General features: G+C 45.6%; 1 protein-coding gene across 3 annotated transcripts in view; it reads left to right on the plus strand.

The window, feature by feature from the left end:
• Positions 1–282: 282 nt before the first annotated feature.
• The window catches only part of SHISAL1 (shisa like 1), a 302,538-nt gene continuing 275,694 nt past the window's right edge, over positions 283–27,126 (plus strand). For all 3 annotated transcript variants that reach the window (XM_040439158.1, XM_040439157.1, XM_040439159.1), the window contains exons 1-3: positions 283–294; positions 2,198–2,203; positions 10,965–11,406. The gene's annotated coding sequence lies outside the window, so the exon portion shown is untranslated. The remainder of the gene's footprint in view (positions 295–2,197; positions 2,204–10,964; positions 11,407–27,126) is intronic.

Genomic DNA, 27,126 nt, shown 5'->3' on the forward strand with positions numbered 1-27,126 from the left:
TAATGTCCCATAAATGCCCCTACAGTGCCTCCAGCAATAATACCCCCTATTGTACCCTCAGTAAAAATTCCCAATATTACTCCAATATTAATAATGTCCCCTATAGTGCATTCATCAGTGATATTGCCTCCATATTGTGTCCTCATTAATAATGCTCCCAGTACAAAAAAATCTCACCATAGTTCCGAGTATTAAAACTCCTCGCTGACTCCAGTAATGCCCCCTATAGTGCCCCAGTTTTAAAAATTCCCCCAAAGTGCCGCCAGTAATGCCCCCTATAGTGATGCCAGTAAAGTCCCCCAGCACCCCCCAATAGTAATGTCACCCTGAGTGCCTCAAAGTGATGCCTCCCCCAGTGCTCTCCAGCAGTAAATTCACCCACAGTGCCTCCCCCTCAGGATAGGTCATGAATGTCTGATCGGTGGGGGTCTGACACTCAGTACCCCCATCAATAATCTCTTTGAAGAGGTTGCGGTGCTCCATGCGAGCGCCGCTTCCTGGTCATTACACTACACGTCATCTACTGTGGAGTGGCGGAGTAGTGTAATTAAAAGTACTCTCTCCATTTAACTAAATGGAGCGAGTACCTGTCATTACACTGCACTGCTGAGATAAAGTGCAGTGTAACGAACAGGAAGTGGCCCTCACATGGAGCACCATCTCCTTTTCAAACAACTGATCGGCGGGGTTGCAAATATCGGACCCCGATGATCAGATATTGATGACTTATCCTGATAATAGGTAATCAATATATATATGCCAAGACAACCCCTTCTGGCAGGGTTTTTGGTGTTTTCATGGTTGTTCGAGTAATAGATGTCAGATTCTCCGGTCAGCAATACAGGATATTTCCTTGGTCTTTGATGGAAAGGAGCTCCGTATTCAGCTGTGGCTCCAGAGATCATGGTACAGTATCCGCAGAGTCGTCACTATTCAGTAGGTCACTTTTGGCGGTTGACATATCCGGTAGTGTCAGTCCAGGTGAACTTGGTTCAGCAGTCAACTGGGAGGGGGTCGCAGCATTAGTTGAACATCCCTGGATATCAATCCAGACTTGCACAAACTACTCTCATGTTTGCAACATCTCACCAGTTCCCCAGTGTAGCAGGTTTCTCTTTTTATGGTACATTTTGGAATCAGTAACTTTTGATCTCAGGAGTCATGGTAGATAATCCTGTTGTGATGCAGCAGATTCTACTTGCTCAGTTCTGCGAGTTTCTACTGCCCACTTCCTGATTTTTCTGCTCTTAAAAGGGACACTGACAGGCCCTATAAACATATTTAGTTATTCCTATGCAGTCATAGATCTATTAAAGTGTATTCCAATGATATAAGAGTACCCCCTGTCCGCATTGTAAACCATGTAAAAACAACTTTATATTGATCTGTCAATCACATTTCTTTATGCCCAAGGGGCTTTTTTTCACATTTCTTTATGCCCAAGGGGCGTTTCTTCTCCTAACTTCGTGCCCAGCCGCGCCTCAACTGTCGCTTCCTAGCGCCGCCCAGCTCATTATTATTCACTGCGCTGGGCGGCTCTTACATTCCCCGATCCTGTCAGTTGGCGCGCATGCCCAATAGATACTTATGGGCATCGGCCTCAATCGGACCATCTGCGCATGCGCCGGCACCCTCCCAAGCCTGTAATTGAATCCAGCGCCGGAGAGAAGAGCGCTGGATTCAATTACAGGCTTGGGAGGGTGCCATGGCATGCGCAGATGGTCCGATTGAGGCCGATGCCCATAAGTATCTATCGGGCATGCGCGGCAACTGACAGGATCGGGGAATGTAAGAGCCGCCCAGCGCAGTGAATAATAATGAGCTGGGCGGCACTAGGAAGCGACAGTTGAGGCGTGGCTGGGCACGAAGGTAGGAGAAAAAACGCCCCTTGGGCATAAAGAAATGTGATTGACAGATCAATATAAAGTTGTTTTTACATGGTTTACAATGCGGACAGGGGGTACTCTTATATCATTGGAATACACTTTAATAGATCTATGACTGCATGTCACAGCCACTATCTCTGTCTGTGACCTTCCGTTCCTTGCTTGTTCGGCGCTCCTCGCTGAAGTTTCATTTCTGTGTGTCATTTGTGGTTCTGTATGGGTTAACTCCCCTGTGTTCCTATTAGGAGTTAATCCTCTGTCTGTTCCATGGGTGTGGCTTCTCTGCTGCACCCATGGAACCTGTATATAAGGCTGAGGTTTCCTCAGTTCTGTGTCAGCTCTCCTGGTGTGTGTTGTCTTGTCCTGCTCCTGTTTGTACTCACTCTCCCATGCTGCTGACCCATGGGATCCGTGTCTGTCTGTGCTCTGTTGGTTTCCTACTTGTTCATTGACGTCCTCTCTCCCGTCATCATTGATGTCCTCTCCTGTGTTTCTGTTATCTGTTCTGCCAGTTATGTTTTAGTTACCTTGTGTGTATTCATGTCTCTGTTCAGCAAGCCCTTGCTGCACCTTTCTTTGCAGCAGAGTGCAATGCGCAAGGCCATGCAGTTTACTACCGGTGGAGCAAGTCCTTCTCTGCTCATTGTCACTCCTGTTTCCTTGCTATGTACTCCTGCCTGTGTTATTAGTTGCCCTGTTTGTATTTGCCTGTCTATGTTATGTTTGCCTATGTGCCGTCGGTACCTTCTGGTACCTGTTGTCCATTCGTTCTTGCTGTCACTGTCTAGTTCACGCTCTGGAGTGGACCCTGGCAACTTCCTGCTGCAAAGTCTAACCCTACCATCTGGGGCCCTAGTGAATACCAGGAGTTGCTTAGTCACGCCCCTCTGGAGTATTACTAGACAGTGGCGCAGTGGGGGTTTTCTCCCACTGTGCTGATGGTACATAGAGGTCATGTTTTGTCTGTGCTGCCTTCCCTGGTTTTTGTTTGTGCAATAAACTCTTCTGTGTCTGTATCTGATTTCCGTTTGTTTATTGCTTGACGACGCGGTGGTCTCTCCTGGGACCTCCAACTCGTGACACTGCATAGGAATAACTAAATATGTTTATAGGGCCTGTCAGTGTCCCTTTAAGGGCGATACTACTTTATGGTGGGTTGAAACTTTACACTAATGGTAGTAGGCTTGGGGTTCCAATTGCAGTCACGATGACTATAGCCAAGTGCTGGATTTCCTGGGGGTGTGTAGTCTCTTAGTCTAGTGCATGAGTGGTTTTAGGCACTGTTGATGCAGCGTAACCACTTGGCATAGGTTGTGTCACAATTGGTTCAGTCATGGCGGAGAGGTTTAGTGAGGCAGGGTACCTGATGCCTGCTCTGCATGAGCCCTTGGGTTCTCTGCTTGGGTAACAGTCTGTTCATAATAAGGCTTCCTGCAGGCATTTACTCTCCAACTCATGTCTGTATCTAGATACTTTAGGTAAACATGTTAAATAGCATCCAAAACAGCATTCCACACAAATCTGTACCCGTACTCTCTCAGTTGCACAGTTTAGAAGTAGTGGTGGCAAACTCGGATTGTATGTTGTCATGGGCAATGGCAGCATAAATGGTATGTGGCCCTTTTAAGAACTGAGGCGGCAGCACAGTAATGGTGAGCATACTGCTCAGCAATGGCAGTTATGGCCCCAAACAGTATTTTTTATGGTTAACTTCCCTAGCAGTACTCACTCAGACCTGCTGACATTCAATTTCTGGGTCCTGAGATGTAGAATCCTTGCAGCAATTCCAAACACCCATTTCCAAGATGGAAACGGCTTTTACTTGCTGGAGGTATTGTTTGTATTTGCTCTGTGGTACTGTATATAAATTGAGACTTTTACATATGGTTTGTTGGTCTACCACTGCTTATAAAAAAGGGGGTGATGCATGACAAAGCAGCCTTTGGAATCAGATATCCATGCCACGGGCATTAAAATGTGGATGATCCAATCCCCTGAGGTTGGTGAGAATTGTAACTTTAGTCCTGTAGTGCGATGCACATTGATAGTTGAAGGAAGTACCAAAGTTGCCAACAGGACAGTATAGGAGATACTATAGTCAGGGGCTCATGTCTCCTACTGGTTGCTATCCACTTATTATTCATGAGCACTACAAAGTTTCTCTTAAAAATGAAGAGGTCCTACAGTATTTAGCAGATGGTGATTGGCAAACCTAGTTTCCAAAACAATGCCCATGATTCCACATGAAGTCCCAATTATTATTCTGTTTCACCTCCACATGGGCCCACTAAATATAGGGTATGCATGAGGAGTAAGTAGCATCAAAACTACGGTGCTTTGCAAAAGTATTCACCCCCCTTGACTTTTTTTGTATTTTGGTGCCTTACAACTTGGAATTAACATGGATTGTTTGAGGATTTGCATCATTTAATTTACAGAACATGTGCACAGTTTTGAATATGTTTTCTTTTCTTTTTTTTTATTGTGAAACAACAGATAGGAAAAATAACTGAAAAAGTCAATGTGCATAACTACTAACTCCCCTAAAGTCAATACTTTGTAGAGCCACCTTTTGCTTCAATCACAGCTCTAAGTTGCTTTGGTTAAGTCTCTTTGAGCTTGCCACATGTTACCACTGAGATTTTTGCCCATTTCCCCTTGCAAAACTGGTCCAGCTCATTCAAGTTGGATGGTTTGCGTTTATGAACAGCAATCTTTAATTCTGACCACAGATTTTCTATTGGATTGAGATCTGGGCTTTGACTAGGCCATTCCAACACATTTACATGTTTCCCCTTAAACCACTCAAGTGTTGCTTTAGCAGTGTGTTTGGGGTCATTGTCCTGCTGGAAGGTGAACCTCCGTCCTAGCCTCAAATCACGCACAGAGTGGTATAGGTTTTGCTCAAGAATATCCCTGTATTTAGCACCATCCATCTTCCCCTCAACTCTGACCAGTTTCCCAGTCCCGGCTGCTGAAAAACATCCCCACAGCATGATGCTGCCACCACCATGTTTCAATGTGGGGATGGTGTTCTTTGGGTGATGTGTTGGGTTTGTGCCAGACATAGCGTTTTTGTTTGATGGCCGAAAAGTTTAATTTTAGTCTCAGCAAACCAGAGCACCTTCCTCCATACATTTTGGGAGTCTCCTACATGCCTTTCGCAAACTCACAACGTGCCTTTTTGTTTTTAGCTGAAAGTAATGGCTTTCTTCTGGACACTCTGCCATAAAGCCCAACTCTATGGAGCGTACGGCTTATTGTAATCCTATGTACAGATACTCCAGTCTCTGCTGTGGAACTCTGCAGCTCCTCCAGGGTTACCTTAGGTCTCTGTGCTGCCTCTTGGATTAATGCCCTCCTTGCCCGGTCCGTGAGTTTTGGTGGGCGGCCATCTCTTGGCAGGTTTTCTGTTGTGCCATGTTCTTTGCATTTGGTTATGATAGATTTGATGGTGCTCTTGGGGATCATCAAAGATTTGGATATTTTTTTATAACCTAACCCTGACTTGTACTTCTCAACAACATTGTCCCTTACTTGTTTGGAGAGTTCCTTGGTCTTCATGGCAGTGTTTGGTTAGTGATGCCTCTTGCTTAGGTGTTGCAGACTTTGGGGCTTTTCAAAAAAGGTGTGTATATGTAATGACAGATCATGTGACATTTAGATTGCACACAGGTGGACATCATTTCACTAATTATGTGACTTCTGAAGGTAATTGGTTGCACCAAAGCTTTTTATGGGCTTCCTAACAAAGGGGGTGAATACATACGCACATGCCAATTTTCTGTTTTCTATTTCTAAACAATAGTTTTATTTATGTATTTTTCTCATTTCACTTCACCAACTTAGACTATTGTGTTCTGATCCATCACATGAAATTCAGATTAACAAAACATTGAACTTAAGGCTGTAATGTAACAAAATACAAAATAAAGTCAAGGGGGTGAATACTTTTACAAGGCACTGTATATCATTCATTACAAAGTCAGAGGACCACACTTGTAAACAGTTCAGAGTTCAGGGGACCTAACTATTAGCATTTGGGTCCAGATAGTTCTGATGGTGACCGTGTGAAGTAAAGTTCAGTTAGGGCAAGACAAGTAATGTTTTAGCTTAGAATTACTCAAGACATATTTTTACTACCATAGTCAGAATCCCAGTTATTGCTCAGATCGCTTTCCCATACAACTTGTGGTCGAGTAAAAATCAGACTGTTTAGTTTGGTAATTAAGATGACCTTTCCATAATCTGATGGAAAACACAGATAAAAGGTCGGAACTGCCTTGGAATGAGGGTTGAAGGCAGGAAGATGTTATCCAGAACCCTGCTGCTATGGTGTTCTTCCAGTTTGCTCCAGGCATTTCCAGGTTTTGGCTCTGACACCCAATCATAGAGCCAGAGTCATGGAATTGCCCTTTAAGAAATGAGCAGAAAGGTAAACTGATGTGAGTGCTCAATTGTCAAATGTCAATTAACAACTGTTTATGCACCCCCCAAGTTTTTCCAAAAATTAGAGAAAATGTATACAAATGAGAGGAAGATGTGGGATTTCCATCATATACACAAGGAGGGACAGGCTCTCTCAGCACCCAAGAAAGATATTTGTAAGTGAACCCCACCAGGCTTTGTCCCTGTAGTTCAGCAGCTACTGTGTGGACAGTCATTCATATAATTACCCACTATTGCCCCCATTCCTCGCCAACTACTAGCATATTTTAAAGGGGTTGACTGATCTGGGACATTGATGTCATATCGCTATTGCTTGGACCCTAAGGTACCCACTCCTATCTAGAAAATGGGATCCCCAAACTGAAGGAGAGCACACCGGCATGTACAGCTATTTTCGGATGATCCATAGTGGTGAATGGAAAGTACAGCACGCAAGGGCAGCCACCTCTCCATTCACTCTATAGGACTGCGAGAAAGAGCCAACCCATACTTTTTGGAACTTACATAGTGGCGAACTGAGGGTGGCAGCGCATGCGCAACTGCTCTCTGTTCACTTTGTGGGTCTGGTTCTGGAGATAGGAGTAGGACTAAGGTCCTAGGAATACTCCATCAATGCCAGAGATGGAAATACCCTTTAATTGTAATACACATTCTCCATTGTAGAAGGATAAGGACCCTATTATGGGAACTATCTTGAGAATGACAGTGAAGAGACTCACATATGGCAGTGTACTTAAATGTAACTTTTCTCCAATAAAAGGAGCAATGTTTATTGGATGGGGGACAATTTGTTTTTTTCACTATTATCATAATAAAGCAGAAAGTGGGGTGAGATACTGCAAAAATCTTTGTGATTACAGGATATACGCAAGTTTTACCCCTCTGGGGTTCTAAATATAATTTTATTAAGTGTTATGGGGAGAGTTATCAAACTGTTGTAAAGTAAAACTGGCTTAGTTGCCCATAGCAACCAATCAAATTCCACCTTTCATTTTCCAAAGGATCTGTGAAAAATGAAAGGTGGAATCTGATTGGTTGCTGTGGGCAACTAAGCCAGTTCTACTTTACACCAGTTTGATAAATCTCCCCCCATGTATTTTTTGTATTTTGTAGACATAAAAAAAAATAAAAAAAATCGGACACAAGACTTGATGGTTACAGACATGGTAGGTACAAGGCTTGATGGTTACAAGTAAAGATGAGCAAATTGCTCATTATTAAATCCAAGTTTGATTAGTCCGAATCAGCTGACTGATGTTATTCCTACATTTGGGTTCGAATTAATTGTACCTGAATCAAGCATGCTTCATTTGGCCTCAAAACTTGACTATGACACCCTAATGTCCCATATTTTTCACTCTGTTCTCTCACTTTTTCTTAATTTTTTTATTTACTTTTTATTTATTTATTTTTTAAGTTTCTTCCCTCTCTTTATCTCTCTCCTAGTATACTGGTTAGCATTTTTGCTGCAGTCTTAGATACCCTTTAAGAGATCTCCCCAGAAAGACTGCAGTCACTGCTGGTCAAGATGACAGGGTGGTGGTTCACCACCCAACAGGGTCTGAAGATAAACAGCTCTAGTGTGTCTCTCTGGCCAGAACCAACTCCACTCATACATACACCATTCATTAAAGCAACCCATGTAACTCCACTCTGCCCATGTGGTGCTTCAGTGTCCACACTCGTAACTGGAGCCAGAGCAGCCCCACAACCCACCTGCAAAAACACATTTAGTATATCCAGTGGCGTAACTAGAAAAGACGAGGCCTGGCAGCCATTCAGTTTGTTTCCTACAGTGTATCTGTATATAATGTCATTTTATAATACTGGAGGGGGCCCTGACAATAAAATCTTTTAGTCCTTCTCCTGGATATGCCCCTTCTGAGTTTGGGCCCAAAGCAGCCGCTTCCTCTTGATCTACACCCTTGCATATATCACATAATAACCAGCAGCAAACTGTAAGGTAAATTACCTGCAAGTGAAACCGGCCACGATGTACAGTAGTACGTAAGACAGAACACAGCAAACATAACAAGGCCCAGTGAACCTCACTGGGAGTTAACAGTTCAATGCACAGCAAATCAAGTTAGTTCATGCACGTTTTCCTTCAGTACACTTATTAATTCTGTAATTGATATCATTGTGGCACCTGTGGAGACCACATCCCTGTACACCACTCTGTTAAATGGGGATAAGACATTGCCCTATTGCAGAACAGGCCCCCACCCTGAAGGGCCACATAGCAGTAAGGTCTGTCTCTATAGTCTGTACTTTTTTGTAAATATCCCCCATTGTTTTGGGAACCCAAACTGTTCTGGACATGAAGCTCGCTTGTTCCTATCAGATCAGTTTCTAGACTTTTAAATACATTTATTTAGTGTCTAAAATTTTCCACGCTCATTTACTATTCCAGGAAGTCTCAGTGTTCTGCATTCAGTTCAAACCCTTATGTTTTCTAGAGAGTGTCACCACTGTGCTGAGAGGTGGGAATCCCACTGCAGGAAGTCACAGAACGCAGGACTAGTTATCTGCTCACTATTATACGTGGTGACACATTGCTATCCTTGTATATTAAGCTGGGCTGTTAAACTCGCCTTACATCTGACAGATCTTATTTATCAGTCCAGAAGGAAGGTCTGGAAAAGGGCTGTGCGCTGTCTGCCTGGTTGTGATTCACTGCAAGGAAGGAACCAGGCTCTGAACATGTGTCTTGTATCGCATTTCAAAACAGCGCTTTCTGTCCCAAGCAGGGTCCTGCAATGTATTTTTCCAAGGGCTGGAATCCACTTGAATTGTATCTATCGTCTTGTGGTTTTCTTTTTCTTATTAGTGTGGGAGCTTTGTTTTTTTTGTTTTGTTTTTTTTTTGTTTTTTTTGGGGGGGGGGGCGGTGGGGGAATTTAGCTACAGAACTCCATATCCCTTGGTTTCTAGCTTTAAGGAATTAAATGATAGCAATCTGGTTGCCAGGGCTTTTTTAATACGGAGTTCAATTAATGATGTATAAATCCATCTGTAATGGGCTCTCCCTAATGGTGGCTGTGGATATCTAACTATCTAAAAAAGAAGAGACAGCACTCCAAAAATAAGGTGAATGGGTGGTGGACCCACTTTATTCAGGCCACGCAACATTTCCGCCCAACAAAATAAGGCCTTTCTCAAGCAATATGGTATGTGCCATAGTGTAACATATATATATACACAAATGATCATTAATAATGTTAATAATCAATCCATATGTATGTATTAATTATTTATACATCTCTGATCAACAACTCACTAAGACGAACGTATGGCCTCCGTGTCCATGCTGCGGACCACAAACAGCTTCAATGTGTCCATGATTCGGATATGTCCTATCTTTTGCTGTATGTTGCGGATTGCAGACCCATTCAAACCTGCACTACAGCGCGGAGTTCACACTGCGGGCGCCCATGTATTGCAGACCTGCTGTTTGCACAAAACACGGGCACAGGGGCCATACATTTGTCTGAATGGGGCCTAACTGTGTACGCGCCAGCCCAAACAATCACTGTGCGTTACAGCAATACGAAGCTAAGGTCATGCAAATATCAGTTGAAAAAGCAGCAAAATTACTCATTAAAAATAAGATTACAGTACAGAGAGTAAAAGCGCCTAGTATCATTATGTCTTAATCATGTACTTATAATTATATATGGAACCATTGATTAATTATTACCATTATTGGTGATCATGTGTATATATATCCCACCATGGCACATAACACATTGCTTGAGAAAATCCTTATTTTGTTGGGCTTTAAACGTTGCATGGGGTGAATAAAGCAACTCCACCACCCTTTCATTTTTGGAGTACTGCCTCTTTCTTCTTTTTTGGATTATCTGTGTCCTATAACCTAAGGTTCAGGAGGGATTGCACCCAGACTCTGCTATACTGACAGTGCTGCTGTTATTTTTGTTATAGTATCTATTTATCTATCTATCTCATATCTATCTATCTCATATCTATCTATCTCATATCTATCTCATATCTATCTGCCTATCTATCTATCTATCTATCTATCTATCTAATACATAGCTCATATCTATCATCTATATCAATGCATCTATGCACTGTATCTTTTTTCTTTCTGTCGTTTTTTCTAAATTTTCTCTCTTTCTTTTTATCTTCCTTTCTTTCTTTCTCTCTCTCTTTTTGTTTCTTTCTTTCTCATGTCCATCCATTCCATATCTTTCTACGTATTATTACCACTACCTATTTTTCATTTTCCAGCCCCATGCAACTACAGACATCTCTGTGCTTACTTAATACAATCCCGGTTATGTACTGCCAGCTGTGGCACATAATAACCCTATAATTTGTATGTGGGCACAGAACCCTGCAGGGCATACACATACCTAAAATGCACATGGGCACAAGAATGCCTGAGATTCCAAACCTTTTAATGAACCCAGGAAGGCACAGAGACATTTTGACACCTGAAAGGATGAAACAAATGTGGGAAATGCTCCCCCTCCACCCCCTGCCTGAAAAGGGGGGAGTAGTGTGCATATGAGGGTGTGTTTTATGGGTGGGGGGAGTGAATCTGGAAGCTAAAGAGACTCAGTAATTGCCCAGATCCCTCACATCAGAGCTGTCACTAGGAGAGGAGCAGAGGCACAGGCACCATTTGACCTCTCAGATTTAGCTCCTGGATGGAAGCCAGTAAAGCTGAGGAGCAGAGAGAAGCACAGACAGCTTGTTTCGCAGAGCTCAGGGGGGAGTGAGAGGAAGACAATGAGAACACAGAGGGGACATTCATCCTGAGAGACATTACTTTCCCAGAAAAGTACAAGGGATCTGGAAAAACATTGCGCCTTGGAGATATTTCTACGTCTTACTCTCATTGGTTCCGGCTCAATCGAAAACCCTTTGTGGAGTGATTGCACCCCCAGCACTAGCCAAGACCCTAAAGCTCTTATGATGAGGATTTAACCCCTTATGTCTTCTGTGCTATGAGTTACCTTTTCATCTTGGAATATAGGATTTGGGTGAGAATGAATTTTAACATTGAGCCAGGGTTTGGGAAGAGAAATCCCCTCAGCTCAAAGGTAAGTTCTTGCTATAGTTTCATGGTCACCTATTCTCTGAGGCACACTTTCCATGGCCACCTTTATCCTGCTGTGCACCTTTTATGGTCACTTATATCCTGCTTGGTATGTTCTATGATCAACAGTATGCTACTGTGGTCACCTCCACCCATCTAGACATCACCATGGTCACTCAGAACCTGCTGAGTATCTTCTATGGTCACCTCTAGCCTGCTGTGCATCTTATTTGTAACTTGGAGTACAGCTGATATGGAGTTTACCAGTACACATGTGTGAACTGTAGCCCTCAAGGGTCTTCTCTTCTTTTGTTTGTAGATGTTTCAGTCAATATTTGTTCTCCAAAACGTATTATTTTAGGCTGCGTGTTACAGATTCTGATACTTCAGCACCATAAAGGATTTAATGATGAGAGACGAATAGTAATTATATTGTGCTTGCAATAGATACAGTGTATGCTGCACATGTTTCTCAAATATATACAGGCATGGGTGTAGCTGGGGGGAGGGGGGACTGGCATGGCATGTGCATAGGGTGCTGTGTGGTACAGGGTGCCAACAAGCCACCTTGCATTGACCGAGGTATACAGATACAGGCTAGAGCAGCCAACTAAATCTTTGCCCCTGGTGAAGGAAAATCTAGCTGTGGGTACAGGTGCCAGCCCTGATTCATCCTGTCTTGTAGGTCTTTCCTTAGGTGTGGCTGAACATATACACATAGGTTCTGGCTATGTACAGTGAAAGTTTCCATACTGTAGACACCTTTTGGATATGTGCAAATATGACCTACTGTATCACTCAAAGAAGCCTTCTTTTGTTATCCAGCAAGAAATGTTCAATCTACAGTATGAAGTAGTACACAACAGGTGGTGGGGCACAGGGTGTATGTAATATGGAATTCCTGCACACTGTCTATAGAAGTAGTCATATTCAAAGATGTAGTAAAATCTGATAGTGCCTCATTTCCTGTACAGCAGAGCTAGCAATCAATTGTGGAATAGATTAATATGTCTGTGCTAAGGAAGTGTTAAATCACATTCAATATATGAAAGTGAATTACATGTTAGTTTGGGTTTTGCTTCCAATGATGAGGATGATACCTAATGTATAGATAGATAGATAGATAGATAGATAGATAGATAGATAGATACTAGAACATAGGAGAATGCTAGAATAAAAATATGAGATGATAGATGGACAGATATATAGATAATAGATAGATTGATAGATCAATTGATATTATAGAACAAGTCAGACATCAAACAAATAGAGATTTGTCTACCACTAAACAAAATCCAGCTGCTTTTCTACCATTTATAGACTAGTACCATGACGAGTACCATGCATTCGACCTCTAGAATTCTGGAAGGTTTCCTTCAGCTGAATACTACATTCTGTAGCTTTGATGACAAATTGCCCATTTTAGCTTTCATTTTAGAAGGAACAATCTTTGCCTAAAATAATCTCCATAAGTTTTCAGACTTTGTGGCAGGTGGCAGTGATGAACCTGCCCGCGAGGAAGCCTTTTCCCATTTTTTTTTACACGTTTTCACAACTTTAAACACAATTACTGTAAGATTTCCTCAACAGACACAATCAATGCTTTCTAATTTGTGTGCTAAAGGGCGCACCCTAATGGCCATATAGATTTTAAAACATATGTCACATACAGAATGCCATTTTTTATTTTAAAAGCTATTTCTTACTTGTAAAAAATGACATTTCTGACTAAGAATAATTGATACCATATGTAATATATTTTATTCTATATGATATAAGTTAAACCGGTCAGTCATGCAAGTACTTGAGGTTCTATAACATCTAAGAAGCCGCTCAATGGCTGTTAGTAAGGGGAAATTATATATAATGCATATGAGTTTACATATAGAATTAATCTTCATTAAAGTTGAGACACTTTGAAAATATATTAGGTTACTTATCTTGTGCTGATCCTGAGTTACATCCTGTGTTATACTTCAGAGCTGCACTCATTATTCTGCTGGTGATTTCACTATGAACATACAGTACATTACTCATCCTGTACTGATCCTGAGTTACATCCCGTATTATACTCCAGAGCAAAACTCACTATGCTGCTGCTGGTGTCACTGTATACATACATTACTTATTCTGTACTAATCCTGAATTACATCCTGCATTATACTCCAGAGCTGTATTCATTATTCTGCTGGTGGAGTCACTTTGTACATACATACTGTGGGGTTTCGCTCTGGTAGATAAGGTAAGCTGGCACAGCCGCAGTACAAAGGCAAAATACAAGTTCTTAACTTAAACGTCAGTGTTTATTCACACTTAAGGCAATTGCTCAAAACAGGACATAACTTTGCAGTCTTGGTGTTCATTCACACACAATGGAAAGTTCATATAACACAAGTCACATTGCTGGCAGTTCTGGCTCCAGTAATCCACAGCAGGCTTTAGGGGGCCTGTTTCCCCAGCGTGCGGCTCTCAGCCCTCCAGCACGGCACAAAGCCTCAGATCCCAAAAACAGAGACCTCTCTGCTGAGCCCAGCTGCCTATTTAAGGACAGCCAGATGCTACCAAAACCCGGAGCGGCGCTTAAACTCCGGTCCAGTATTTGACCTCACCTGGCTGCAATCCAGCCCAGCCACACATGCTGGGAGGATAATACCTGCCTTGCCAAGAGCCCTGTCAAGGGTGCGACTAAAGTAGCAAAGTGGGGAACAAACCTCATGTAATAGCCCACCATTCCCAGGAATTACTTTTTTTGCCTAGTGATGATAGGTCAGAGCCAATTCCGTATCGCCTCAATTTTGTTCACTTGGGGTTTGATAACTTCGCGCCCAATGACATACCCCAGGTACTTAGTCTCTTCTAACCCTATCGCACATTTTTTGGGATTAGCGGTTAGGCCAGCTTTCCGAAGGGAGTCCACTACAGCCTGCATTTTGGGTAGGTGACTTTCCCAGTCGGTACTCTGGATGGCAATATCATCCAGGTAAGCCGAAACATACAGACGATGTGGACGAAGCACAATGTCCATTAGTCGCTGAAAAGTGACATCGAATTTGGAAATCTCGTTAAGTTTTCGAAAGTCATTACAAAACCGCAATGTCCCGTCCGGCTTAGGTATCAATACTATAGGACTGGCCCACTCACTTTTTGACTCCTCAATAACGCCTAGCTGCAACATTAGCTGCACCTCCTCCAATGGCTTGACACTGAGCCTCGGGTACCCGGTATGGTTTTAATCAGACTTTTGCCTGAGGCTCAGTGACAATGTCAAGCTGGATTATGGAAGTGCGTCCAGGGAGGTCCGAGAACACATCCGTGTTCCGACTAACGAACTCCCTGGCCTCCTGAGTCTGTTTAGAGGAGAGGCTGTCAATTTTTACTGTGGCAGCTGCCTCTCTTGCATCAGACAGAGGGGCTGGTACCTCTTCTCCTAGAAAACCCGGCCGCGGGCTGTCTTCTGTACAGGTTTCCCTATTTTTCCACGGTCTGAGTAAATTCACATGGTAAACCTGCTCCGGATTTCGCTGCCTTGACTGGTGTACCTTGTAGTTTACATTTCCAATTTTCTTGAGTACCTCATAGGGCCACCTAGCCAGGAACTTACTGTCCACGGTCGGCACCAGAACCAAAACCCGATCACCCGGGCTAAAGATCCGGACCCGAGCCAGCCGATTAGAGACCTGACTCTGGGCTCGCTAAGCTGCCTCCATATGCTCCCTAACAAGAGGCAACACTGTCTCTATCCAATCTTGCATCTGGGTAATGTACTCAATGACACTTTTATGTGGAGTGGGTTGTTGTTCCCACACCTCTTTGGCCACGTCCAAGAGACCGCGAGGGTGTCTGCCATATAGCAGTTCGAAGGGCGAGAACCCAGTAGAGGCCTGGGGTACTTCTCGCACTGCAAACATGAGATAGGGCAGAAGGAGGTCCCAGTCCTTCCCATCTTTAGACACTACCTTTTTCAACATATTTTTTTATGTTAAACCGTTCTTCCAGACTGTCCATTTGCGGATGGTAAACGGATGTCCGTAGTTGTTTTATGTGCAGCAACTTACAGAGTTCCCTCATCACCTTGGACATAAAAGGGGTCCCTTGGTCAGTCAGAACCTCTTTAGGTAGTCCTACTTGGGAAAACATCTCCATTAACTCCTTAGCTATGAGTTTGGCTGAGGTATGTCGCAGTGGCACCACTTCCGGGTACCGAGTGGCTGTCACGGCGGTATAGGATCTCATATACACAGATAAACCAACAATTACAATGCGACCAGCTGGGAAAGGGTCACCTCCTAGCGAATCCCTGACCTCTCTCCCTACACTGCCAAGCCCACATTCAGACCCCAATGGTAGGAACCATGTGTCCTCATGCCTGGGCTGCAAATACCCTAGAATCCCTGAGATAGTGAAAGGGGAAATAGGGGCAGCCTGCTCCCATAGAACCTGGAGGAGACAGATGACATACAAACAATTTAGACAGCAAGCAACAAACACAGAAACCAAACTTATCTTATCTGAGCTGGAAAAGACAATCCTTCCTTCCTTGACTCCAAGGCCAGACCAATTTCTATAACCCTCCCAGAACCCTGAGATGGAGTGATATTTAAACCAATGACCCCACCCAGTGCACCTGAAGGAAGGCGGAACCAGCACGACTCCAAAACAAAACACTAAACAACTGCTGCTATTCTGGCCGACCTCCGCACATAGTCAGAGCAGGGCATGACAGTACCCCCCCCCTTCTACGGGTGACCTCCGGACACCCCGGACCAACCTTATCCGGATGGGATCTATGAAAAGCCCTCACCAGTCGGCTGGCACTGACATCCAGCGCTGGAACCCACATCCTCTCCTCAGGGCCGTATCCCCTCCAGTGTACCGAAGAACTCTAGAGTCGAGGAACCCTGGAGATCTCGAACTCCAAATTTCCATCAACCAAAATAGGAGGAGGAGGCAATGGTGATGGTTCCACCGGTTTCACATATTTTTTCAGTAAAGACCTGTGGAACACATCATGGATCCTCCAAGTCTGCGGAAGATCCAGCCGAAACGCAACTGGATTGATCACCGCAGATATTTTGCACGGACCAATAAATCTTGGACCCAGTTTCCAAGATGGCACTCTTAATTTAATATTTTTAGTGGACAACCACACCAGATCACCCACACACAGGTCCGGACCAGTCACAAGTCTCCTGTCAGCCATACGCTTATACCTCTCACCCATCTTCTCCAAATTCCCTTGCATCCTCCGCCAGATAGAAGACAAGGCGGAAGAAAATCTCTCCTCCTCTGGCATCCCAGAGGAACTAGCCCCAGAAAAGGTACCAAACTGAGGATGAAAACCGTATGCGCCAAACTTACCGTATGGCGACTTACCTGTGGACTCCTGCCTACGGTTATTCAAAGCAAACTCTGCTAGGGACAAGAATGAGGACCAGTCCTCCTGATTCTCAGCCACAAAGCACCTCAAGTAGGTCTCCAGGTTTTGATTAGTATGCTCTGTCTGTCCATTCGACTGCGGATGAAAAGCCGAAGAGAACGAAAGTTGAATGCCAAGTCGAGAGCAGAACGCCCTCCAAAACCTGGAGACAAACTGCGTGCCCCTATCAGAGACCACATCCGAAGGAATACCATGCAATCTCACAATATTATCAACAAAAATCTGCGCAAGAGTCTTGGCGTTAGGCAGACTAGTTAATGATATAAAGTGAGCCATTTTACTGAAACGATCAACTACCACCAGAATTACTGTTCTCCCAGAGGAACTCGGCAGATCCGTAATAAAATCCATAGACAAGTGCGTCCAAGGATGAGACGGAATAGACAATGGAAGAAGTGAACCAGCCGGTCGAGTATAAGCAACCTTTGACTGAGCACAGGTTTCACAAGCTGCCACGTAATCCTCAATTGTCTTACGTAACCCTGGCCACCAGAACCTCCGGGACACCAGGTCATAGGTGGACTTACCACCAGGATGTCCAGCAAGGACAGTATTGTGATGTTCCTTGAATACCTTGTATCTCAGACCTTCAGGAACAAACAACCTCCCTGGGGGACAAGAACCAGGAGTCCCCTCCTGGGCTCCCAATACCTCCATCTCCAATTCGGGGTACAGAGCGGAGACCACCACCTCATCAGCCAAAATCGGAGCAGGATCCTCTGAATCACCTCCCCCAGGAAAGCTGCGAGATAAGGCATCTGCCTTGACGTTCTTAATCCCCGGGCGAAAGGCAACTACAAATTCGAACCTGGAAAAAAAAAAAAGTGACCATCTGGCCTGTCTAGGGTTCAGACGCTTGGCAGATTGCAGGTAAGCCAAATTCTTATGATCTGTATATACTGTAACGGGGTGAGACGCCCCCTCCAACCAGTGACGCCATTCCTCAAAGGCCAACTTGATAGCCAGCAACTCTCCATCCCCAACATCATAATTCCTCTCGGCTACCGAGAGCTTCTTGGAGAAAAAAAGCACACGGGACCCACTTGCCAGGAGATGAACCCTGCGACAGCACTGCTCCAACCCCCGCCTCTGATGCATCAACTTCAACCACGAATGGCTGAGACACATCGGGCTGCACCAGAATGGGAGCAGACTTTAAAAACACTCCTTAATAGCCGAAAAGGCCTGCAATGCCTCTTCTGACCAGACAGAGACGTTGGCGCCCTTCTTAGTCATATCAGTGAGAGGTCTTACAACGATAGAATAGTTCGAAAAAAATTTTCTATAATAATTCGTAAACCCCAAAAACCGCATCAAAGCTTTCTGATTCTCTGGTCGGTCCCATTCCAGAACCGCCCGGACCTTTTCGGGGTCCATACGAAAACCAGAGTCAGAAAGCATATATCCCAAAAACGGAAGCTCCTGCACCGAAAACACACATTTCTTCAATTTGGCATACAATTTATTCTCCCGAAGGATCGTCAAAACCTGTCTCACATGATCCTGATGGGTCTTCAGATCAGGAGAGTAAACTAAAATATCATCCAAGTAAACCACCACGAACCTCCCCACAAAATGATGGAAAATGTCATTGACGAATCGCTGAAATACCGCTGGCGCGTTCGTCAACCCAAAAGGCATCACCAGATTCTCAAAATGACCCTCGTGTGTACTGAAGGCCGTTTTCCATTCATCCCCCTCCTTGATTCTGATCAGATTGTAGGCCCCTCTCAAATCCAGCTTCGGAAACACCTTGGCACCAACAATCTGATCAAAAAGGTCAGAGATCAAAGGCAGGGGATATGGATCCCGGACCGTAATACGGTTCAATTCCCGGAAATCCAAACAAGGTCTCAGTGATCCATCCTTTTTTTTCACAAAGAACAAACCCACTGCCACCGGAGACTTAAATGGCCTAATATGACCTTTTGCCAAACTCTCGGCGACATACTTTTGCATGACCTCTCTTTCGGGTTGAGAAAGATTGCAAAGCCGAGACTTCGGCAACTTAGCCCCTGGGATGAGATTAACTGGGCAATCATAGTCACGATGAGGGGGCAATTCCTGAGCCCCACCTTCTGAAAAGACATCAGCAAAATCTGAGAGATACTAAGGTAAAGTCGTAGTGGACACACCAGAGATAGAAGTGCCAAGACAATAATCCGAACAAAACTCACTCCAACCAATGATTTGTCTCGCTTGCCAATCTATAATTGGGTTATGTTTAATCAACCATGGTAACCCCAAAACTATAGGAGCCGGCAAATCCTTCATGACGAAACAAGACATAATCTCAACATGTGAATCACCCACCCTTAAGTGAATACCATGAGCAATATGAGTGAGACTCCTTTGAGAAAGAGGGGAAGAATCAATTGCAAAAATCGGAATCTCTCTTTCTAAAGTACAAGTACTAAGACCCAGATTTTGAAGAAAAAGAAAGTCAATAAGGTTTACTCCAGCACCACAGTCAAGGAATACCTCAACAAAAAAATGATTTTGAGTCTAGCGCCACCACAGCTGAAAGGAGAAAACCCCAGAGCCACCTACAACATCACCCTGGGAAGCAGTAGAGACGAAACCACTCACAGAAGGGATCCCTTGCGCGGAGGGAGCCTTACACCTCTCTCTAAGGCGTCTATCCAACCGCAGGATCATTCCACCCTGACTCGGTAGCCCATCTCCTAAACTCAATACAGTAAGCCTCTGCAGTATGTTCACCCTGAAATAAATTACGCAATCTCTATTCCGCCATCGAGACCCGATCTGGATCATCGTAAATTAAACCCAGGGCCTTAAAAAATTCCTCCATTGACCGGAGGGCCGCAGAGAAAGAGGCCCAGGATTGCGCGTCCCCTTTAAACAGAGAAATGATTATACCTATCCTCTGACTTTCATTTCCTGACGACCATGGACGCAGCCGAAAATACTATTTACATGACTCTCTAAAACGGATAAAGTTATCCGTACCCCCTGCAAATCTATCAGGGAGAGCAACTCTCGGCTCCCCACAAATTTGATCTGCACCCGATGCCAGGGCGCTCTGACACCGTATGACCGAACGACGTAGCTCCGCAACCTCTAGGTATAGCCCCTTGCATGCGGTCAACTAACGCTTCAATTGACCCAATCACAAAACCACTGAGCAATGACAGTCAAAGTATGGTGGGCTATAATGTCACGGCGGTATAGGATCTCAGATACACAGATAAACCAACAAACAATTACAATGCGAGCAGCTGGGAAAGGGTCACCTCCTAGCGAATCCCTGACCTCTCTCCCTACACTGCCAAGCCCACATTCAGACCCCAATGGTAGGAACAATGTGTCCTCGTGCCTGGGCTGCAAATACCCTAGAATCCCTGAGATGGTGAAAGGGGAAATAGGGGCAGCCTGCTCCCACAGAACCTGGAGGAGACAGATGACATACAAACAATTTAGACAGCAAGCAACAAACACAGAAACCAAAAACTTATCTTATCTGAGCTGGAAAAGACAATCCTTCCTTCCTTGACTCCAAGGCCAGACCGATTTCTATAACCCGCCCAGAACCCTGAGATTGAGTGATATTTAAACCAATGACCCCACCCAGTGCACCTGAAGGAAGGCGGAACCAGCACGACTCCAAAACAAAACAAAACTAAACACGTGCTGCTATTCTGGCCGACCTCCGCACATAGTCAGAGCAGGGCATGACAGTGGCGTAGTCTAGAATGACTAAGATGTGTTGATGCCCTCTGGCGGACTTCAGTACTGGGCCTATGAGGAAATGTAGCTGGGGGCTAGTTATCTGGCAGGTCGGGCAAGACTTACAAAACTCTTCCACTTCTTTGAATATGCTGGGCCAGTAAAACCGCTGAAGAATATGATTCTGAGTTTTCTACAGCCCCAGTCAACCACCGAGAACGTGTTGGTGGGCTAGATCTAACAAAAGCTTGCGATAAGCCTTGGGGAACACCATCTGTTCAATAGGCTCACCTTGTAGTTGGTTTACCCGATCCAACATATCCTGATGAACCACAAAATAGGGAAACACTGACTCGGCCCCTGGTTGTTGTGGTTCACCATCTACTATTAACACATTTTCCCAGGCGCGGGATAGGGTTGGGTCCAGACATTGGGCAATACCAAAATTATCCCCGGAGACATTGAGGTCTGCCAATTCAGGACCCGGTGGAAAGTCCTCCATGTCTCCCACCATCACACTTAGCTGGGTTGTCTCCCCCTCTTCCACCGAAGTGGCGGTCACCCCTACCACTGGTCCTTCGGTCTCTGGTTCCCAGGGATCTGGTCTCCCCCCTGAGCAGGGCAACTCTGCTAGGGTTACCCATGTTTCATGGGTATCAGTAATTCTTGTAGCAGACCACAGTGCCGGGAAGCCTGGGAAGTCTCTCTCTATTGTTAGTTCATAGTGTAGATTGGTGGCGACGGCCACCTCATGGGTCCACCAGCTGGCAACTGTGGACAGAGACACCATAGCGGTGGGGTAGTCTTTTAAGTCTCCATGGATACACATGACCCCGACTTTCTGGCCAGTATACTCTGCTGACCGTACCAGGGGAGCCCTTACTAGGGACACCATACTCCATGAGTCCAGCAGAGTCTCCGCTGGAGTGTCTACCTCCACCTGGCACAGGTGGTTTAGAGTTTTTGCGGTACCTGCTGCACACAGCTTCCTGGCATATAGCGACTGATGGTAGCCACAGTTAGTATCCATGGGTTCCACCTGATGGGGACAGTCAGCTCTTACATGGCCCGGCTCCTGACACCGCCAGCAGACTATCGGAGCCAGGTCCGTAGAGGGTACACCCCGGGTGTATTTGGTTGGTACAAGTCACCGGGTCTGGGATAGAGATTTACGGGGTTGGGTTTGACTGCCCCCCTCCCAAAAGAACCCCCTGTAACAGTCTTAGTAGCCTCGTAGCACTCCACCAGGTCCACCATTTCTAGGGCATTGCCAGGAGACACCTTGCCGATTCAGTTCTGGAGAGGGGGTGGCAAAGCCCTCTAGTATATATCAGCCAATAGTCTATTCAGCATAGCCGTGGGACGCAGCACATCAGGCTGTAGCCACTTTTGCAAGAGGTGGAGTAAGTCATAATATTGGGTCCTCGCAGGCTCAGCCGGCTTAAACCCCCACTGATATACCCACTGGGCCCGGACCAACACATTCACCCCCAGTCTTGCCAAAATCTCACCCTTTACTTTTTGGTAGTCGGCCGCTTGATCGTCCGGCAAGTCGAAATACACCCGCTGGGAATCGGATGCCAGGAATGGAGCGACGACCTCAGCCCACTGGTCACGGGGTAGCTTTTCCCTGATGGCCACTTTCTCGTACATCGCCAGGTAGGTTTCGATGTCGTCTGCGGGGGTCATCTTAGGATTCGTGGCACAAACTGCTTTCCGGGCATCATGGACGCTCGGGGTTGCTCCTGCTGTCTGCAAAGCCATCACGTGTTGTAGCAGCAACTGGTTAGTTTCCTGCTGCTGCTTATTTGCTTTGCGTTGCTGCAGGTTTGTCTCTCGCTGCTGCAGATTAGCCTCCATGAGGGCCTTCACAACAGCCTCCATTTTGTCTTGGGGCACTGGTTGTAATACCAGCTGGTTTAATGTACGACATACAACCGTGCCTGAAAAATTCAGAAACCAAAAAATATCGGTGTTCACGCCATCCTCACTGCTCTTGTCCGCATCCTCCACCAATTTTGGGGTTTCGCTCTGGTAGATAGGGTAAGCGAGCGCAGTACAGAGGCAAAATACAAGTTCTTAACTCAAAACGTCAATGTTTATTCACACTTGAGGCAATTGCACAAAACAGCACGTAACTTTGCAGTCTTGGTGTTAATTCACACACAATGGAAAGTTCATATAAGACAAGTCACCTTGCTGGCAGTTCTGCCTCCAGTAGTCCACAGCAGGCTTTAGGGAGCCTGTTTCCCCAGCGTGCGGCTCTCAGCCCTACAGTGCGGCACAAAGCCTCAGATCCCAAAAACAGAGACCTCTCTGCTGAGCCCAGCTGCCTATTTAAGGATAGCCAGATACTGCCAATACCCGGAGTGGCACTTAAACTCCGGTCCAGTATTTGACCTCACCTGGCTGGAAACCAGCCCAGCCACACATGCTGGGAGGAAAATACCTGCCTTGCCAGACACAATCCCTCACTGTGTCACAATACATTACGTATCCTGTACTGATCCTGAGTTACATCCTGTATTATACTCCATAGCTGCACTTACTATTCTGCTGGTGGAGTCACTGTGTACATACTGTCACGATGGGGAGTGGGGGAAACTCCCCACCGTACAATGTCACCAGGTACTAGGCCGTAGACAGGGAAAAGGGAGCTGTTCACCTCCTAAAACTTCCCTAAAATTGCCCTAGACTCCTGGCTGTATGAGCCGCCTTCAAAGGTAAGGGGCTCATACCCACGAACCTAAAGGTCTAGGAATCCCTGCATCGCCCTCAACATAGTGACAGGGCAGAGACCTCCTGTTCATCCATCACCACGGTTGAAAGGCATCTCCAGCGGCCCAGTAGCAGACAGGGAGAAAGAAAATGCAGGAACTGCACGGCAGGTAAGAAAACAATGTAACAATGGTACATCAAACACTTACCTGCCGCAGCAAAGATGGAATAAACACACAACAACAACCTGGACCCCCATGTGGACACCGAAGCAAGGTGGCTCCAGGCAAGGCTGCTAATGTCTTTAGGTTCAGAAGACGAACAGGAGAAATGTCTAGCAGACATGCTCGACACAACATCAACAGACCAGACATGTAACAACGCACAAGACATAACCAAATCCCAAATCAAACCCACACCAAACATAGACACATAAGGATGGGTGGAGACATGAAGACATAGGGATGACATTGCTAAAAGACCTTGATGTCCAACAAGGTGGCCCTCAATGACTGGGCAGATGGAATAGCCACAGAAAGGAGCATAGCTTCCAGCCCAGAGCAAGGCTAGAGCACAACTACCCTTCATGCAACAAGCCTAGGCTAAATAGCTCCAAGAGACCACACCCTGATCCACACCTAGTCAGGAAATTGACCCCACACTCACCCAACAGCAGGAAGAATCACCTAAGGGGAAGTGCACGTGCAAACCGAAAACTACTCATTGCCCCCGGCAACCAGTCTGCACAGCAACCGCGTCATGGTCAAACAATACGACCGTGACACTCCTACCCCTCAAAGCCCCCCCAAAAGAAAAGGCGAAGCTAGTGGGGAACCCACAAACAACGGGGGAGGGGAAAAGAAATAAAAATGTTGCAGAATCAGTGTCAGTACAAGCAAGTCTCCCCCAGACTACTGCCAGCACCCTGGAACCACCAACTAGGAACCAGGAAACCAGCCAACTAACAGCCAGGAGGGACCGCACTGACCACTGCGTCCACACTCAGACACAGTTCAGACACCAGGTAGCAGCCAGCAAACATCCCCGAACCAGCATACACCACAGCCAGTACTACAGGAATGCTGCCAGCCACCACAGAACAAGCGACTGAACCACTGAGAAAAGAACAAGGGGAGACACAAACACAAGTGACGGTTCACACCTACTGCAACCTCAGTTACAGAAAACCGCACTGTTAACAGGGTTCCCCTTTCACCCTCCCTCCGGAAGATAAGCATGTGCGCCAGAAAACGGCAGGCAACACATGCTGCGCCCTCTTCCGAAGGCAAAATATACTGAGGAGCCTTTGTTGGACATACTGTCACGATGGGGAGTGGGGGAAACTCCCCACTGTACAATGTCACCAGGTACCAGGCCGTAGGCAGGGAAAAGGGAGCTGGTCACCTCCTAAAGCTTCCCTAAAATTGCCCTAGACTCCTGGCTGTATGAGCCGCCTTCAAAGATAAGGGGGCTCATGCCCACGAACCTAAAGGTCTAGGAATCCCTGCATCGCCCTCAACATAGTGACATGGCAGAGACCTCCTGTTCATCCATCACCACGGATGAAAGGCGTCCCCAGCGGCCTAGTAGCAGACAGGGAGAAAGACAATGCAGGAACTGCACGGCAGGTAAGAACACAATGTATCTACGGAACATCAAACACTTACCTGCCGCAGCAAAGATAGAATAACCACACAACAACAAACTGGACCGCCATGCGGACACCGAAGCAAGGTGGCTCCAGGCAAGGCTGTTAATGTCTTTAGGTTCAGAAGACGAACAGGGGAAATGTCTAGCAGACATGCTGGACACAACATCAACAGACCAGACATGTAACAACGCACAAGACATAACAACCAAATCCCAAATCAAACCCACACCAAACATAGACACATAAGGATGGGTGGAGACGAGAAGACATAGGGATGACATTGCTAAAAGACCTTGGTGTCCAACAAGGTGGCCCTCAATGACTGGGCAGATGGAATAGCCACAGAAAAGAGCATAGCTTCCAGCCCAGAGCAAGGCTAGAGCACAACTACCCTTCATGCAACAAGCCTAGGCTAAATAGCTCCAAGAGACCACACCCTGATCCACACCTAGTCAGGAAATTGACCCCACACTCACCAAACAGCAGGAAGAATCGCCTAAGGGGAAGTGCACGTGCAAACCGAAAACTACTCGTTGCCCCCGGCAACCAGTCTGCATGGCAACCGCATCATGGTCAAACAATACGACCGTGACACATACATTACTTATCCTGTACTGATCCTGAGTTACATCATGGCATTACACTTCAGAGCTGTATTAATTATTCTGCTGGTGGACTCACTGTGTACATACATAACTTATCCTGTACTGATCCTGAGTTACATCCTGTCAGGGTGTTGGTAGGTTAAAATATTCGGGGCCTGGGCCCCTGATGTTTTGTCCCAGGCCCCGAATGTACTGCCTGCCAGATAGATCCAACTGTATTGCCGTCCTCAGGACAGCAATACAATTGAATCTAATGAGCTGAAGGATCTGTGATGGCATCACAGTCCATGTGATCAGTTGTAAATGCAGTAGCTGAAAAGGACCTGTGATGATGTCACCAGTGCAGGAGAGGACAGCTCAGCAGTGAAGAGAAGTCCTGGGAAGAAGCTGTGGTGAAGTCTGCTACATGAGGAGAGGTAAGTGAAGGGATTGCCCAGTGTGAGAGGCAGAGCAATGTTGGGAGCTGTGGTTATTTAACTGGGACTGTATGTTAGGGCTAAAGTTATTTACGTGGGACAGTGGGGTTGAGTGATGTTATTTACATGGGACTGAATATTGAGAGGTGATGCTATTTACATGGGACTGTATGTTGAAGGTGGCTGGGGAGGGGGTGATGTTATTTACGTGGGACTGTATTTTGGAGGGGGCTGTAGATAGAGGGATGTTATTTACATGGGACTGTATATTTAGGGGGCTGGAGAGATAGTGTGATGGAATTTACATGGGACTCTATGGCGGAGGAGGGAAATAATATTATTTACATGGGACTGTATAGTGGAGGGGCTGAGGAATTATAATTTCTGAGGACAGTAAACGGAGGAATATAACTACAGAGGGCATTGCAGGAGGCATTTTAAATACTGGGGGCGCTTCAAGGCAAGCATTATAACAGTAGGGGCAATATAAATACTGGGGGCACTGTGTGGGCATTATAACAGTAGGGGGCCATATAAATACTGGGGCACTTCAGGGTGAGCATTATAACAGTAGGGGGTATTATAAATACTGGGGGCACTGTGGGGACATTTTAAATCCAGGGGACATTAAGCGTTTTTATTACTACTGGGGGCTCTATAGGAGGGACTTATAGATCCACAATTTTTCTATTAAGAGCATTATGGGGGGCCTTATTACTACTGAGGGGTCTGTAGAGAGCTTTATTACCACTGGGATAACAATAGGGGGGGGCCTTATTTCTACTAGGAGCTCTGTAAGGACATTAATAATACCGGAGGGCTCTTCTACTAATGGAGGCACTCTTGGAGAGCACTATCACTGTTGGGGGCACTGTAGGGGGCAGTATTACTATTACTATTGGTGGGACTATGAGGAGTACTATTACTATGGGGGGCACTCATTTTTCTTCAGGATAGTATTTGGGGATAGAGAAAAGTGAGGAAGCTAAGATGTCTGTGTTTCACACTCTGCAGAGACGAGGCGCGGCTGAGAGAAGTTGTCCAGACCGAATGGAGAAGATGATGACAGAGAAGATCTACATCAGAGGAGACGTCACCTGGGAGGCACTGGATGTGAAAGTTACGTGCTGCTGTATAGCTGTATAGCAAGTACAGTAAAATCTCTTCAATGCTAGTGTTTGCAGGGGGAGGGGTTGGTGGGTGATTGGTT

Source organism: Bufo bufo, chromosome 1 (assembly GCF_905171765.1).
Source record: "Bufo bufo chromosome 1, aBufBuf1.1, whole genome shotgun sequence".
Classification (NCBI taxonomy): domain Eukaryota; kingdom Metazoa; phylum Chordata; class Amphibia; order Anura; family Bufonidae; genus Bufo; species Bufo bufo.